The sequence below is a fragment of the Camelus ferus genome, chromosome X, assembly GCF_009834535.1.
Source record: "Camelus ferus isolate YT-003-E chromosome X, BCGSAC_Cfer_1.0, whole genome shotgun sequence".
NCBI lineage: Eukaryota > Metazoa > Chordata > Mammalia > Artiodactyla > Camelidae > Camelus > Camelus ferus.
The window spans coordinates 64,770,812-64,789,183 of NC_045732.1; the positions used below are offsets into that span (position 1 = coordinate 64,770,812).

The 18,372-nt window shown below is 34.2% G+C and overlaps 1 long non-coding RNA gene across 1 annotated transcript in view; it reads right to left on the reverse strand.

Annotated features, from left to right (window-relative positions):
* LOC116662052 overlaps positions 1–17,944 on the reverse strand; it is a 184,241-nt gene extending 166,297 nt beyond the window's left edge. Inside the window, exon 1 of the long non-coding RNA XR_004318030.1 lies at positions 17,887–17,944. This is a non-coding gene — a long non-coding RNA (uncharacterized LOC116662052). The remainder of the gene's footprint in view (positions 1–17,886) is intronic.
* Positions 17,945–18,372: the final 428 nt, after the last annotated feature.

An 18,372-nucleotide genomic window follows, 5' to 3' on the forward strand; every position in this document is an offset into this window, starting at 1 on the left:
TCTGGATATCTATCTAAAGAGCACAAAAGCACTAATTTGAAAAGATACACGTACCTCTATGTTCATTGTAGCACTATTTAAAATATATCCAAAATACAGAAGAAACTTAAGTGTTCATCAATAGATGGATGGCTGTAAAATATATTGTATAAATATTCAATGAAATATTATTCAGCCATAAAAAGAATGAAATCAGGCCATTTGTGAAACATGGATGATCCCAGAAAGTGTTATGATAAGTGAAATAAGTCAGAGAATGACAAATATTGTATGATTTCACTTACATGTGGAATCTAAAAACCAAAAGAGGTGATCAAACAAAACAAAACAGAAACACACTCATAGATACAGAGAACAAGCTGGTGGTTGATAGAGTTTGTGGGGAATGGGTAAAATAGGTGAAGAGTATAAAGAGGTACAAACTTCAGCTATAAAATAAAGTCACAGCACAGGGAATACAGTCAATAATATTGTAATAGTTTTATAGGGTTTCAGAAGTTGACTAGATTTATCATCATGATCATTTCATAATGTATAAAAATATTGCTTTACTATGTTGTATACCTGAAACTAATATTATATTGTATGTCAATTATAATTCAATAAAATTTTTAAATAAAGGAATGTAATCTTTTATCTCAGATAAGATTGTTTTCTTAGTAATCTTGAACCAATATGCTAATTATTATCCTAACTGTGTTCTCTTTGACCATATTCTGAGGATCAATGAGACTATTCCTTAATTTATCATGAAAACATGTCCATTACATTATTACAAACCTTTGGGCCTCTTTGAAATTAAAAAAAATCTTGCAAATGTAGCTTTCTATATTTGCCAAAACCCTACGTGTCTCTAACAAGACTAGACTTCTTTCAAATCATATCAATGATATGAAGTTGTCTTTCTAGCATCCTTAAACATTATTATGAATCCCACAATTTTCCTTTACCAGTCTACCAGTATAAAAATGAAATGAAGAGAGAAAGTGTTATAAATAAATGTGTTGGCTGGTGTGACATTCTTCCATTCAAAAGGGGTAATTTTCTATTTCTCAGTACTAATTCACTGGCCTTGGAAACAATATTTTAAATATATCTATACATTTTTAATCAACCCATTTTTTAACAACATAACACACAATATTATGAATGCACAAAATTTCAGGCTATGGTTTGAAAAAGTTTGACATTAAAAACCAAGTTTATTGTAGTTTACTTAAAATGTCACATTTAAACACAACTAAAAAATTTGAAACCTTGTTAGATGTAGAATAGTTTCAACACAGCCTCTAGACAACAGCATGTACAAGGAACTTCAGGTCCCCAATATGGTGTAGGTACATCCTAAGTTCCATGTATCTACTCTATTAAATCAAATAAAGTACATCTATTTATCTGTTCACTGTTTTTCAATATAATGGGAGATACTGTCAGAGTAGAGATAAGCAATATTTCTAATATTTAGCTATTTCTAACTTTTCATTTGCCGACAGCAGATGAGAGAATTGACCATGAAAGCAAATATTGTTTTATTAGACTATAAGATTCCTGAAAGTCATATGAATGAATGTATTACATTTTAAAACACCAAATATCCTATGAACTTTGACCACTGATAATTTCCTTTTGGAACAGTGTGTTCTCACAATGTAAAATATGAGTTAAACTTAATCAAAAAACACTCAGTGAGTACATAAATGTCTGGCACACCACATAAGTGAAGTTCTAATAGGTACATCAGATCGATTTGCAATGGAGCTTGTCTTTGATGAAAATAAGATTAACAAAACACACTAACATGCAACAGAACTGATATGTTCAGCTATTGTTGACATCTAAACCATCGCTGATGCTTTATTTCCACTATTTATCCGACAGTCCTAAGGAGATATGTTTCTAGTTTGATGTGAGTCATGGTGACCATGAGGCTATAGTAACTTTGAAATCAGCCCAGAGGATTCTCTGATTCCTCCAAATCTAGTATTCTTTTACACTAATTCTGAAGTGCTACATCCTGTCTCTAGGAATCTAAAACTAAACCATCCAGAAGAAGGCCAAGCATTAACAAGAATTTAAAGAATCTATTGATCTTCTCTACTCTAGGCCAAGATTGGTAGACAGAAACATTTCCATTAAGCAAATATTTGCTGATAACCTATGATGTGCCAGGCACTGTTCTAGCACTGTAAATAAAAGAAATAAACAAAACAGACAAGATACCTGCCCCTGTGAAACATATTCTCATTCTACACTGATGTTCTAAAATGAAAAAAAGAAATAGGAGGAATCACAGCAAATGTTATTATTTGTTTGTTTGTTTGTCCCCCCCTTCCCCAGGAAGATAGTCTTTCAAGAACATCAATTTACAGATAAGGAGAGATATGATGTAATCAGCAAAAAATTTAAAAGGCAGTTCCAAAGATCTGAGACTATTTTAACAAAAGACACTTTCCAGAAAAAATAAGTAAAGGGAGCAAGTGGAAAGAAAGCTTGTTTCATGGGAGAAAAAGAAATAATGTGGAATATAGTACAAGAAATAAGAAAAATCTGTCACTTTTCTAAAGCTAATTTGTGTTATGAAATTAAACCTAAACATATACATAGATCTGACTGATTAAACTCCAAACACGTTACTGAATAATTTCATTTAATTAATTATTGAGCCACCTGTTCTGTGCCAGGCACTATGCTAGGGATATAATGGTAAATAAAACATATTCATTCCCTGCTCTTCATTCTGGAATCAGAATGAGCATAATGGCGGAGGATACAGGGGCATATAAGAGTACATATTAGAGATTTAAACTAGTCTGAAGGGTAAGGAAAACCTCTATGAGAAAGTAACATTTTGTGTGAAACTTGAAGGATAAGTTAGGAAGGGAAGGAGGCTGAGGAAAGACTGTTTCAGGCTGATGGAATAGCATATGTGAAGACCTAAACTAAGAGAAAGGGCATGGCACATTCCAGAACTGAAAGAAGATCAAAGTGGCTGGAAGGTAGAAAGCCAGATTGTTCAGACTCTAAAAATAAGGTAATGGTTTTGGATGTTATCTGCCAAAAGGAATTAGTCATGTGAATGTTATTGCATTTACATTTTTTGAAAGATCATTCTGTATAGTGTGAAGAATGGATTGGAAAAGAAAATGATGTGGTAGAGGCTTCTGAGAAGACCTGTTTTAAATCCATATTCAAGCCCATCATATCTGAATTTTCCAATATTGGAGAAAAGGAGAGCAGAGTGTTTTAATGGAGTTCAGAATCATGGGAGTTACATCAATGGTTGCTTTAGATACCTTTTCCCCTGCTGTGATTCTTGAAGAATGAGATTGAAATACACTCAGGACTCCTTCTCCTATATTAGACTTGAGGGTCTTTGATCCTGAGGCCCAACCCTTAATCACAATATGCATTAATCTTCTTCTGAACTTGGAAATTGAGGGTAGGGCAGTGTAAATTACTGTCAAAATGTATTAATTCATTCAATACATTTATGAATGTTTACTCCAGCACAGGCACTATTCTAGATATTAAAGATATGGTTGTGAATAACATAGCAAGACCTCATTTTTACTAGGCTTATATTCTAGTGAGTGTCTTGATACAAACAAGACAATTTGAGATAGAGATAAATGCTATGAAGAAATGCCTAAAATGAAGAAATAAGTGATAGAAAGTAACTATCAGTAATGAGTGGGATTGAATAAACATGCCATTAGATTGGGTAGTCAGGGAAGGCCTCCCTATGGCAACAGTATTTGAGCTGTGACCATGAAAAGAAGCACATTTTCTAAGATCAAAAGGCATAGTATTCTAGCCAGAGAGAATGAAAAGTGAAGAGGCCTCTGGGAGAGAATGAATTTGGTGTGTCTGGGGGGCAGAAAGATCAACTTGGCTAGGCCTTAGCAAGCAAAGATGAAAATAGTAGGCAATGAGTTTGGAGAGGTATGCAGGGGCTAGATTATCTAAGGCTTTGTATGTCATTGTAAGTAATAACGATCTTATTTTAAGTACGGTGGGAAGCCAAAACAAGCCAATACTAATCATGAAAGATCCTAAGTTTAAAGTTTAGATCCATCTAATAGACCATCATCCACCCTCACCCAAAAAGTCTTAACTTCAAAAGGAAACATAAAGCCTCATATCTACATCTGGTCAACCAGGTCTCTGTGAAAAACAAAGAGAACAATTTTAGCCAGTTGTGAGGTCAATTTTCAATAGTGACAAATGTGTACTCAGGTCTGGACTTAACTTACACTGACTTCATATACATCAAAGAGTTATCAGAGGACAACTGCATATACACTCACCTACAAATTTGGATTCATGGCTTGAAGACTTAACAGGCTCCACTTCAAGAAATCCTTGAAAATAATCATCAGTAGAGTCAGAAGGGGCATTTGATGGTCTAGCAAATGGTAGGTAATTTTAAAATCAGGAATCAGCTTTAAATCCATTCCCAGAATTTGGGGTACATAATTTTGACTACCCAATGTTCTGCCTATAGAAAGAAAAACCTGTGTGTTTCCATAGCAAAGACAAATATTACCAAAAAATATTATTCTTTCTTAAAAGCTTAGTTAACTTCTGAAGCAAGAAGAAAAGAACTCTTCCCTTTTGGGGAAAATTATTTTGAGGCAATAAGCATATGAATTAAATCATTTTCTTTCTTGAGAGTAATAATAGAGTAAACCAGAGCAGAAACAAACAAAAAGCAGAAATGTTTGCAGTTGAAATTGTTATGGCTCTACCTTGCAATCCTCAAAGTTCACTTCTGTTTAGTCAGTCATTTAAATTCTCCTTTTCTTACTTTTCTTGATCCTTTTCTTTAATGATTATTCTTCATGTGACTATCAAACTTTTGCATTGTGTCAGTCTAAGTGTTTTGGTAGTTCTCCCTTTGAAAGAAGGCAACAAAGAAGACAATTATCAACTGTATGACAGGGGCTATATAAATTGGGGACACTGTGCCCCAATTAATCCAGAGTAAGTTCCATCTTATTACCTGATTACTTGTCAGTAAGTACTCTCCAAATAATGCACTTGGCAGCTTTGAAACTGCTTAAACTAGAAAGTTTTAGTTTTTCTAGTAATATATGCATATATTGCATGTTCAACAAATGTTTGAGGTTGTAAGCACAAACATGACTGATCAAGTAATTAAACAATGGGAGATTAAGGCAATTGAGGTTCTACAATATTAACTAACTTGTCCAAATTTTCCCAATCAGTAAATGACAGAGCTATAATTTCAGCCCAAGTCTAATTCCAAAACACGTGCTACCTACACCATATCACTGGTTATTGAATAAATAAGTGAATAAATGAATGGAAAAAAAACCTAGAAAGGATGTCTACCATTAGAAACAAAGCATTTTCTTAGATAGGTAAAATTCAGGTGCTCTATTTGACAAATTTAGCTATTTAATTTATCACAAGCTAAGCATAAAAACCACAAGTATTATATTAAATTATAGAAGTTCTTGTTCATAAGTAGATTTCTATCAAAAATTTATGTATGTGCTTTTCATGTTTATATCCTATAGCTAAGCAAGTTAAGAAGAGCAATATGAAGAGTGGCAAACATAGCCACTAAGAGATCAGAAAATATTTTAAAAATCTGCATTCAACCACTATCTCAAAACATGGGGAAAATGGTATCTTTAATTTTACATTGCAAATTATAGACATTTGTACAAATATATATTCATAAAGCTTTGTCATAATCTTCACTTTTTCTACATACTACTTTTAATTCATGCACATCTTCATATATAATGTATTTAATTAGATTTGCAGTTGAAGTTTTCACAAGTTTAATTGGCTCCTTGTGTCTTTGAACGCATGTTTTTATGTTCTGTCAGGAATTCAAGGCATTTGGGGCTGATAAGGGAAAAAATATGACTACAAGAGTCAGTAACATAAAACAAACTTATTGGGTGGAGTTTAGACAATTTCCTGAGAGAGGAAGTCCCTCACAGCAGGAGTTTGTCCAGATGCTAAAGTGAAGGAATCTCTACTCAGAAGGGTAGAAGGGCAAAAAAACTTCCTTGGAGAGAAGGGGATCACAGAGGGAGCTTAGGTGTCTAGGTGATGTCACTCAGCAGTATGGCAGGGGGTCCTTGGGTCAGAGAACCTCAAAGGGACGTAGCAGCTTGGGGGTCTTATAGCCACAAGCCTCTATCTTACCAATGGCCAGCAGATGTGGGTTGAGGTTTTGTTACTGGAGAATAGGTTCTTGTCTTGTGCAGGAAAGAATTCAAGAGCAAGGCATAGTAAAGTGAAAGTAAGTTTATTCAGGGAGATACATACTGCATAGACAGAGTGTGGGCTGTGTCAGAAGGCAAGAGAGGTGGCCCTAGGACAGTATGTGGTCCACCTCACTCAAAAGGGAGAGCGGCCACAGGTGTTGGGGGTGGTTAGTTTTTATGTGCTGGGTAATTTCAAATGCTAACAAGTAGGAGGATTATTCCAACTGTTTTGGAGAAGGGGGTAGATTTCCAAGAACTGAGCCAACTCCCACTTCTTGATCTTTTATGGTCAGCCTAGGAACTGTCACTGCACCTGTGGGTGTGTCATTTAGCATGCTAATGAATTACAATGAGCGTATAATGAGGCTTAAAGTCTACTGGAAGTTAAACCTTCCACCATCTTGGTTCTAACCAGTTTGTCCTACCCTCAACTGCTGTGTCTTTCCTTCAGTGGTTGTACGCTGCTCCCTTCCCTCCTGTCTCAGTTTCATAGTATATGCAAATCAGACAAGCCCTAAATGCCTAAAAATATGCTTTGGGGGACTATTTAAAAAATAATTGAATATATACAAATTTGAGTTTGGTGACAGTGGGCTTTTGAGCTAATAGGCTTCAGCCTGCAGAAAAGAAATAAACAATCTTAGGGCTAATACACAAAGGCCATCTTTGGCTCATTCTTTAAAAACGAGCACAGTAACAATCAGAACCAACAAATAAACATTTGAAAATCTTTGTATATAAAACATAATTTCTGCTTGTGAGTATTTATGATGATTTCAATACCCCTACACATACATATACACATACGTGAATATCTAGAGACTAGAGACAGATATAATCATGTCTTCAAGGCCTTCATACTAAATAAAAAATAAGTGAATAATTTAAATTAAATGATATCTTTAATGTAGTAGACATTTTTGGTTATTCGAAAAGAAAAATAATTGTTTTGACCAGGAGATAAGCAGCCATGCAAGTACATAGTTTCAAAGACAATGGTTTTGACATAGACTAGATATTCTCTTTTATATTTAAAGTACATATATATTTAAGATATACATATGTATTCATGTGTGTGTGTGTGTGTGTGTGTGTCTGTGTATATAAATCACTATCTGGAAATATTAAAGAAAATCTCAAATAGAAATAGGATGAGGATTATAATCAGAAATCATAAATATTTTCTCCATCATCTAGTCAGATAATACAAATTTCAATGGGCACATTTTTCTAAGCAGAACAGAGTTTTTTCCCTTAGAGAAGATATGTTTCCACAGAGCAATTTGGAGGGAAATGAAAGAAACAGACAAGAAGGATGAAATATTCATCTGGACTGGTTGAAACCTGTTTCATCAGTTAAATCCTTTTAGCTACATACACATGGTCAGGTATATCTCAGTTTGCAACACTTGTTCCTCGCACCAGTGTTGAGTGAAGACAATTTGTTTGCAGTAACCCTTCCACTCTTTAATGTTCACTCTTCACTTTAGGTACCACTCCTCATGTTCCAGAAAACCAGTACTCTTGCATTCTACCACAAAGCATCCTACCTGGGATGCCCAGTATTTCCTGTTACCCATCTCTATTAAAACATGTCTTTCATAAGTACCATGCCCTCAGGAACATAAGTGACTAGAGCTTCTTTGATGAACTCATCCAAATTAAAGCACTAATGGCTTAATGTTTTTCCCTCTTTAATAACATTGTATTTTCTTCAAATACTTAAGTCAAAAAGATAGGCAATTACAAGACATTTAAGGGAGAGGAAATATTGGAGGTCAGGGGAAATTTCAAAGGTTTTTCAAAATATGCTACTTAAGCCATTGCCTACTTCAACTATGCCTAATAACTAGAAGAGTCAATTCAGGAGTCTCTGATGTAATTTCCCCTCAGTGAAATATCACCTCATACCTGTCAGAATAGCTATCATCAAAAAAGTCTACAAATAACAAATGTTGGCAAGGATGTAGAGAAAAGGGAACCCTTGTACATGTAAATGTAAATTTGTGCAGCCATTACAGAAAACAGTATAGAGGTTCTTCAAAGATGAAAAAAATAGAACTACTGTATGACCCAGTAACTCCACTGCTGACTATATATCCGGAAAAAATGAAAACACTAATTCAAAAAAATATATGCACCCCAATGTTCATGGCAGCACTATTTTCAATAGTCAAGATATAGAAGCAATTCAAGTGTCCAATAACAGACAAATGGATAAAGAAGATGCTATATAGATATAGATATGGTGCATATACAGAATGGAATATTAATCATAAAATAGAAAAGAATTCTACCATTTGCAGCAATGTGGATGGACCTAGAGAATGTTATGCTTAGTAAAATGTCAGACAGAGAAAGATAAATACTGTACATCACTTATATGTGGAATCTAAAAAAAATACAAGTGAATGTACATAGCAAAACAGAAACAGATTCATAGACATAGAAAGCAAACTAGTGATTACAGTGGGGAGAGGGAAAGGGGTGAGGAACATTAGGGCTATGGGATTAAAAGATACAAACTACTATGTATAAAATAGGCAAGAAGGATATATTGTACAGCACAAAGATTTATACCCATTAGCTTGTAAAAACTTTTAATGGAGTATAAAATGTAAAAATATTGAATTACTATGCTGTATACTTGAAAATAATATAATATTGTAAATCAACTATACTTCAATAAAATATTTTAAATGTATTAAAATATTTTTTAAAAAATCATAGAATCAGGGATGTTTACAGTATTTATTTACAGTGCAATAGTGGAAACAACCTAAATGTCCAGATATAGAGTACTGGGAAAATATATTACCATACAGTGAGATACTATGTACTATTTAGTACATTTAGCATGTACTAAAATGGTATAAAAATGTTTATTGATATAGAAGTGTGGTCCTAAGAAATTATGGGAAAATGAGAAAATGCAATTTGCAAACCAGTGCATGTATCATATTTTTGTAAATACACACAAACCTCTAAAAATGTGAAAAGTAATTTTAATGACATCTCCAGATAGTGGGTTTATGAGCAATGTTTTACTATCTTTTTATGGTGGTCTACATTTTCTAGCTTTTTAGATCAAAAGAAGAATATTTCTTTTCATATTATGTTTTAAATAAGTTGATACATTGCTTCAAATAGATAAGCACAAGTAACTCGAGGACAAGATACTCGTCACCATATTATCAACATCTAGCATAATCCCTAGAACAGAGTAGATACTTATTAAGATTTTTAATCAAAGGGAATTATGCAAGTTATTGGTTTTCAGATTAATCAATTCTGTAGTATTTTAGTGACCTAGTCAATGTATCCTACTGCTTTTACCCATTCCTTTGGAAAGTTTTAGATTGGGCTTTAAAATTTCACTTAGAAACCATCATCTGATTAAAAAGTAGATTTGATATTATAAGATACAAAATTAATAAAATATAAGCTTTAGAGGCAACTTCATAATGCTCCAATAACTTAATTTCTTGAAAGGTTTATATCTTTTGTTGTTCCACCTGAGTCCTCACCTTAGACCTTATCATTACATGGAATTTCCTTGTTGCTTTAGTTGTAATCCTCCTAATTCTCTGATAGTTCCCTAATATCAGATTTTAATAACTTACTCAATGCCTTATTAGCCTCGCTACCTGTCTAGAATCCTATATTCTAATATTTCAATTACATCCACCAATTCCCTGAACTTCCTAACTCCTTTGACCTTGTATTACACCTACAGTGCTGAATCCCAACCCTGAATTAATCCAACCAATCATTTCCTTAAATCTCCTTCCCAATTTATGTAAGTTACTTCAAGGAAGACACATCAACATTCTGATTAGGTACACTAAATACCCATGATACTAAATTTCACCTAGGTCCCCAATTTCAATTATTTCTTTCCACAGCTAAATAATTATTTCCCTAATGAATCTACTCAGCAACTATTCCAAAACTTTCTGTTCTGCTTGACCCCTGCAAACCTTCCAAATTATTGTCAAATTTCTTGAAAAAGTAGTCTACACTCAAATTTGACCATGACCTTTGTCTGCCTTGATCACACCTCTTATCCCCAGCCCAACCCTAAGCTCTGAGTCTCAGGCTTACTATACCCTTACTCATTCATTTAATAACCACTATAATGGGAAATTGGGGGTAAATGATAAAGAGTCCCTATCTTTAGAGATTTCATAGTCCAATGAACTGAAAGGTGAATAGATCATGATAATACAATATAGCAAGTGTTCTAAAAGAGATGTGAAAGAATAAAGACACATCAGAAGGAAGCCCACTTGGGTGATGGCTTTACACAATAGCTAACATTTGAGCAGGGTCACAGTTGACCTGTCTCTCATCTTCTCTATATATTTCAAAATCACTTTATTTTCACACCTATTGTAATACTCATTACAGTCTTCTTTTTACTATTCATTCATCTATTCACTAATTCAACAACCTTTATTCTCTACTGTGGGCCAGACCCTTCTCTAAGCACTAAGCATGAACAAATCAGACAAACCCTCCTAACTTCATGGAGCTTTAATTCTAGTGTGGAGAGACAAAAATATAAATTATATGGAATATAAGAATGTCATAAATGCTACAATAAATAAATCTGGGTAGAGAGCTAAGGAGTACTAGGGTAGGGAGTGCACTTTTCATAGACGTTTTTTGGTTTTGTTTTTGTTTTTAATGATTCTTCTATCGGGTTCTGAGTTCCTCAAGGGTAAGAATTGTGACTTATTCAGTTTTGTATTATGGGCATTTGATAACTGTCAAATTGAACTGGTTTTGAAAAGTTTCCTTGAAATTTCTATAGACTCTTTTTCTCTTATACAAATCTCAGAAACAGTCTCTTTAACAAAAGCATCACTGTTTGCGTGGCATTAGGGAAGATGACTGCTGAAATGTTCTACATGATCACTTTCAGTTCATGTTCTGGCATAGAGGAGCAATTTCTCTTCAAGTTCCTTTACTTAAATTTCCCACCTTAAATTTCAGATTTCAAGAACAACAATAATTGCTGGTGTTCATGGAGTGTTTTGTAAAGGGACATGCTCTATGTGTATGGCAGTCCAAACACATAATGAAAAAAAAATGTAAGTAGTTTGTTTTTCACAACTAGGTCAATTAACTTGAAAATGGTACTTAGAATGAAAGGTGGCAGAATAACAATAACAGAGTTTCAAAAGTCTAAGAGTCTTAACCTGTGAAAGATGCTGAACTATAATTATGAACGGCAAGTCTACGAAAAGAATTTAAAGCTTTTGGCAGTTTCCCTGGGTTAGCATCTTTGACATCTACGTTCACTATGGAGAATCATTGATATGATTTTTGTCAAATGAGATTTTTATTAGCTTGTGCATATCATAACTCAGTAAAGATGATGTCGGAGTCTGGGCAAAGCTTTAACTCAAATCTCAGTTTTCTCGTTGTGTTTAATTAGCCACCTAACTTTTTTCGTTTAAGTCGCAGTGAATCCATCTGCTTAATGTCTTCAAACTGAAATCGGTTATTTGACTTTGTTTGGGATATGAAAAGTGGAGCCAGCCCTGAATAACAAGACTCAGTGATTAATTGATGTCAGAGTAATAATGTGCACTGCAATCTTCTCCAGCATTGTTGAAGCATTAAAACACTCAATAGAGGGGGAAAGAGAGACAATATGGAAAACTTCAAGATGAGTTATATAAACTTCACCACTAATAACAGGGTCTTGAAGAAGAGCAATATGTGTCATTTCTGGTAACATGAAGGTAAATGTCACAGCATTTCCAACCACAATGATACACAAACAAAAGCCCTCACAATTTTAGAAAGATAGGATATATGCAAAAGTCCCTATTTCCTTCCCACTATAAATTTGGTTATAATTTGGTAACTAGAAACTCATTAAGCTTTCAGATTCATCTCTCATATAATTTCCCATTTGTCAAATTTTGTAAAATAAACTAACTGAAAAATGACTGAGAACTTCCAATATACAAGTTCTTTTTTTTCTTTTCTCAGTATTAATCATCTTGATTTCTCTCTTTACATTTTCACAGGGCACAATATCATCCCATCAAGCATAGCAGAAGAGAGCAAATGATCCCCCTGCAATCTTTCTGGGGAAGGGAGAGGTATTTATTCCTTTATTTGCTGTTTCATTCAGACTACCCACAGGCCCTCATAAACCCACCCAGAAGTTTCCTTTTGACAGTTGACAACAAACCAGCCTCTTACCTAGAGGTCAGAGGATAAGATCGAATAAAAATTGTTGTCTGGTAATGAGCATATACTATTGAACACTGATAAAACTTTCCAGAGACAGTTTTGAAATTCATCTGAATGACCCAGAATGAGAACGGGCAAAGCACTCTGTCAGTCAGACTGAGCTATGCCTCAGGAGCTATGCATATTTAAATTGCTTTGATGGTCTCAAAGGAACAGTTATGGGTAGGAAGTTTTCCATGTTGGAACTCTGTATAGAACGATGACAACATTACACCCCTCCACTGCCTTTTTTTTTTTTCAGACAAGGGAGTAGATGTTTCTATCCAGTTCATATGTGCACTAGATAACTGCAAATATAGTTAATCCAACTGCAAGCTCGTGAGCACACACTCAACTCTCTTACTTTAGAGGCCCCAGAAACATGCCTCCCACATAGAATTAACCACCTCAGAGGTATGCAGAAAGTGTGTGTGACACTGAAAGCAAGCTTAGTACAGTCAATGTCTTCCTCCCATTTAGTAGATGTTCACCAACAAGGTGATTTATTCTTAGAATGTGTTTACTGGAAAAATGCAGTTGTGCTTGAATGATTGTTTGGGGAAAAATAAAGTCTTTGGATGAGTCATAAGTGAAGAAAAAAAGGTCATTTGAGAAGATTTCAGCTGAAGAAAGAATTGATGAAAAATATGGAAATGAATTCTAATTAGACTGAAAGGCTCCAAGACTGCACCCTATAGAGAAATTAGTGTCTTCAATAGACAATATGACTCATTAACAATAGGAATTTAACTTTTAGTACACTTTTCTTGGATTTTTTGCTTCATGTTGTAACACTTAAAATATACATTAATGATCAAATGAATAAATCTATTTGCTGTGGCTATTCTGAGCCTCTTGAATGAGCAGACATCTAGCCTAAACCTTTGAATTGAGAACTAGAACAAGCTCTATGGTGTATAATCTGATGATAAAGGTCACCTTTACAGGAAGCACAAAGTATATTAACAAATGAAGGCCACCACTACTATGCATGTTAAGTCACTTAGCATTTTCCAAATGAAGGCTTAATGTTGTTCAGATTGATTTTGAATATCTGATAGTGATGTGGTTCAAACTTGACCATGAATCTATGATAAGATCTAGCAATCCAAGAGATGTACTAAAATTATTTATGGGAAGTAAGTACCCCTTTGCTTAGTAGTACACCTTCATCACTCTGGGAAAGCAGGGCTTAAATAATTCCTTTACTTAATTAAAATGAAGAGAAAGTGAGGTGCTTTTTAAGAATGTAACTATAATGCAGTAACAATACCTTTTAATTGCAGAACAGTCCTTCCTCACTGTACTTTATAATTGACAGTTTTTAAATATGATAAAAGAATGAACTAATGTTTATAGTTATCATTTCACTATTAGAAAGATATTAATCTAACTCAAAGTTGGCTCAACTGATTGGGGACTTGCAGGAGGAGAAAAAACAAATTGTACTCTCTGTTGTTTTATTTGCTTAATAAGTCTTAGCAAAATGAACAAGGAGAATTATAAAGGGAAAACAGCCAGGTACAACATGAATTATCTCCTGGACCAGTGGAATGTTTATCTCACAACGATTTATCCAATTTCCCAGATAACAAATTTTTTACTGTAATAAGAACCCCAAATCCAGGAATAACATTCCGAGGGGGAAAAAAATAAGATAATTCTGGAATAAGGAAAAATTAACCAAGGAAGTATTTTTGGTTTAGTAATTCCTAGTTGTTTTTGACCAATTTATAGATTCAATATAAGGCTAAGGCAATTCATTGGGATATAATGACTTAAAAATTACATCTTCAGAAAATATGATCTAGGCTGCTAGGTCCGAAAGGTCTCACAGAGAATGGGTCATGTAATGTCTCTTATATGTGGCACTAAATGCCTCCTCCCAATCATTCTGACAGGCTCTGAGGTCTAAGTGGAAGTGGAGGGTGAAGGGCTGCACTTGTTCAATGCAATCTTTGACCTTTAGGGTTGTGCTCGAAGAACTGAGCAAAGACAATTGCCATCAAAAAAAAAAGTGGGGAAGTGGGACACAAGCATTCTGTAACTAGAGAAATGTAAGAACTATTTGCTTCAAATATATTTTTCTGACAATCAATGAATAAAAGAGAAAATGTTATTAAACTAAATTACTCTTCATCAGGAAATGAATGGAATGATTTTCTTCTAATAAACATCAGGTGGAATAAGGAGCAGGAAGCTACATGAAAGGAAAATATCACCTGTACTTCTTGCCAGGCTTTTTATTGCTGAAACTCTATTCCTTACTAATTCTTTAGTATTTATTGCACTCCTTGGAAAATTTTCCTTCTCACTATTGGAGTCCTCGTCTGGGGAGTGCAATGTATGTAATATAACCTATAGTACAGGATTGGAAGCACTAAGCTAACTTTTTTACCAGTAATAAAATTAATTTTTCTTACTTTATGTCTACTGAAATCATATATTATTAACCATATGCATGTGGACCAAGAACTATTTTCTAAGTTAGATGGATGATTTATTTCTTTTATTTCAATTTTTCAGAATGATTTCAGAACTCAAAAAGGAACTGAAATATTACTCTGGCTTTTTTCCAATTGCATATGTTAGATAACTAAAAGAAATCAAATCAGAAGGAAGAATAGTGAAACAAATCTCAGGAATCACAAATATTATTTGAACAGAACAGAGATGGTAGTCCATCGCAGGCCCAGTTGCTTTGTTAGATACTTTCAACAGTGTGGTAGTTTGACAATTGCAAGCATCTGAAATTATTAGGGAGACAGGAAAAGATTCAAGGTTTTTCAAGGAAGGTCAGGCTAAATGTTGTGACCTCCAAACATCTCTATCTCATTTAACACCTACAGCCTGATGACCGCTGATGATCAATATTTCCAGGCTCCAATTTTTCCTTAAGCTGCAGATACACAGATCTAACTAAATAGTGTGAAAATGAATAAAGGAAAACCTCATTCAAAATGGAGTTGGGAAGCTCTGAAGGGAGGGCTCTAAAACACATACCACTTATCACTTAAAGTATACTTTAAGTATTGCATACCTCAGCAAGATGAAGCCTAATTTACATACCTCAGTAGGGAAAAAAGATTTTCTTCTTGCCCAGCAACAGCACAGCCAATGAGAAAACACCACAATCACAAAATCTCTCTCTCTCTTCTAATAAACTTTGTTCAAAACAGCCCCTCTCAACTTCCTCCTTTCCTCTGTAAAAGAATACTCCTCTCCTTTGTTCTCCAACTTGCCTGCCTGTGGTTTTCCATAATTTACATCTTCTGAATTGTAATTCCTCTGCTATTCGTGAATAAATTTGATTTTGAATCACTTACTTTTTTGTTTTAGAAGTTTACAACAGTAAACACTTATACTTCAATGTCCCAAAGGGAACAAAATTCCCAATTTGTATCCTCCTCCTGTGTTCCCTATCACAAGTCAATAGCATCTCCTGCTCAAGCCAGAAGCTTGACATCATTGCCTCTAACTCATCACTTTGCAAACTGAGGTAATACAGCCTCCTCTCCTAAAACAAAGAGATCAGAAAAACTTCTACTTCTATACTTTTTTCCAGAAAATATTATCACTATCTGCCCAGTGGAAATAGTTAGAACTTTACAATAATCAAAGACTTCTTCCTCTTCCTACCTCTGACCCCTATTCAACACACACAAACACACACACACACACACACACAGTAACTAAAACCTAAGACTTGGTCCTCCATAACTTTCCCCAATCTGTCCTCTTATTATCTATAGTGCCACTACTCTAGACCAGACAAAATGTGTTATGAAACAGACTCACAGACATAGTAAACAACTTATGGTTACTGGGGGAAAAGGGGTTGGGAAGGGATAAATTGGGAGTTTGAGATTTGCAAATATTAGCTACTATATATAAAATAGATGAAAAACAAATTTCTTCTGTATAGCACAGGGAACTATATTCAATATCTTGCAGTAACTTACGGTGAAAAAGAATATGAAAATGAATATATGTATGTTTATGTATGACTGAAGCATTGTGCTGTACACCAGAAATTGACACAGCACTGTAAACTGATTATACTTCAATAAAAAAGACAAAATGTGTTGTATCATTTCCTCCAAAATGATATGAAAAGAAGAATTTAGAGGAGAATCATATTAGAGGGGAAGAAACTGTGAAGCACTCTCCAATTGTATTATATCTCTTAGAGTATGACTGGTATCATCAACTCCTTCTCATGCTCCTGTAAATCCTGTTCCTTCTAATTCTAGGAACATTCACCATTTCCTTTCCATTCCTACTGTCACTACCTTAATTCAAGTCTTCATTATTTTTCACAGCCTTTCCTCTTATCAAAATAAAAATACTTTGTGTTTCTTTTTCTGCTTATTAAAAGTAACACAAACTCATTACAGCAAAAAAGTAGAGTTGTCCAGTGGAAATAAATTAAAATCATTGGCTATCTCACTTTTCAGAAATAACCATTGTCAGTATTTTTGCATAAATCCTTCCAGACTTTTTTTATATGAATTTTCCTCCCTCCCCTTTCCTTCCTCCATTCTTTCCTTCCTTCAACCTCTCAAACTTTTACGAAATTCCTATTATTCACCAGGCATTGTGTTAATTGCTAGGGATTTACCTGTGTACAGATAAATTCACTCTCACCAAAGTTACCTTCTAGTGGAAGAAATAGGCAACAAAAATTATTACAGACTGTGATTAGTGCTATGAGAGATGTAAATACTACACTGTAATTAAGAATGATAGAGGAACCTAATATAAATGGGATTTTCAGGAAAGGCCTCTCTGAAGAGGTGACACTTAAGCTAAGACATCAAGTATCTGAAAGAGCCATTTGAAAAAAACCCAGTATGAGAGTGGTCCCCAACAAAGGTCCATTTTCAAGGAACTTGAGGTGAGGGGAAAAAAAGCTTGCAGAGGGGGGCTTATGCATGTTGTTCTGTAACCTGCTTTTCTTCATTTCATAATATATGGCTAATACCACTAAGTGTGCATCAACATAATTTGTATCACCTACTGATAGATGTAAATATCAAACAGTCCACACATATGCATATAACTTTTTATACCTATCTGAGAACTTTCCTAAGATAATATTCTTAGAAATTGAATTTCTATTTGAAATGTACACACAATGCTAAGGATTTTGATATATATTGCCACTTTCCCTTTCAAAATTATGGTACCAAATACACTCCCCAGAAGTAATTAATGAAAGTTACCCATGTTCTTGTCAACACTGTGTATTACATTTTTTCTTCTGACAGTGTAGAGGTGGGGGCTAATATCTTTTTAAAATTTTCATTCCCTTGATAATTACTGAGAGCAATATTTTTAATATGCCAATTTTCCATAGTTTTATTGGGATGCTTTCCTTTGTTACTGATTTAAGAACTCCTTACACATTAATATTACTAACTTGTCATATATGCAGAAGTAGTTTCCTACTTCTTTCTTTTTAAATTTTTATTTATTTTATTTTGACACACTTTTAACTTCTATGCAGGAAAATCTGTCATTCTTTTTCATTTTGATTTCTGTTTTTTTTTTCTTTTTACATACTCAGAAAGGCTTTTCTCATGACAGATACTTTACATACATTGACCTATATATTTCTATAGTATGATTTTATTTTTTGCCTTTAAATATTTCATCTATTTGTATAAGGCCTAATATAGAAATGTGTGACAGATGTATTAGTGATCACCAACCACTGCAACTACTCTCCCTCATTTCCCAGACCCTTAATTGTTGGGAAGGATCATATGACTAGTTTTGATGGGTGGTGGAAAAGAATAAAGGGATCAACTCACAACACTAAAACTATCTCTTCCACTTTTGAGTATCTAAGGAGGTCATGTACTCCAGA